This window comes from Palaemon carinicauda, chromosome 36 (genome assembly GCF_036898095.1).
Source record: "Palaemon carinicauda isolate YSFRI2023 chromosome 36, ASM3689809v2, whole genome shotgun sequence".
NCBI lineage: Eukaryota > Metazoa > Arthropoda > Malacostraca > Decapoda > Palaemonidae > Palaemon > Palaemon carinicauda.
In genome coordinates, this window is record NC_090760.1 from 18,819,271 (window position 1) to 18,819,927 (window position 657).

A 657-nucleotide genomic window follows, 5' to 3' on the forward strand; every position below is an offset into this window, starting at 1 on the left:
ATAATAATAATAACAATAACAATAATAATGATATAGTTCACTTATTTCCTTTCCTCACTCTGCTATATTTCCTTGTTGGATCCCTTGGGCTTATAGTATCCTGCTTTTCTAACTAGGGTGGTAGCTTAACAAGTAATAATAATAATAATAATAATAATAAAAATAATAATAATAGTTTACTTATTTCCTTTCCTCACTTGGCTATTTTACCTTGTTAGAGCACTTGGGCTTATAGTATCCTGCTTTTCTAACTAGGGTTGTAGCTTAGCAAATAATAATAATAATAATAATAATAATAATAATAATAATAATAATATAGTTTACTTATTTCTTTTCCTCACTGGGCTATTTTTCCTTGTTGGAGCACCTGGGCTTATAGTATCCAGTTTTTCAAACTAGGGTAGTAGCTTAGCAAGTAATAATAATAATAATAATAATAATAAAGTTTACCTATTTCCTTTCCACAATGGGCTATTTTTCCTTGTTGGAGCCCTTGGGCTTATAGTATCCTACTTTTCTAACTAGGGTGGTTGCTTAACAAGTAATAATAATAATAATAATAATAATAATAATAATAATAATAATAATAATAATAATAATAATAATAATAATAATAAATATGTATGCGGAAAATGCTGTTTAAAGAAGATCAGATTA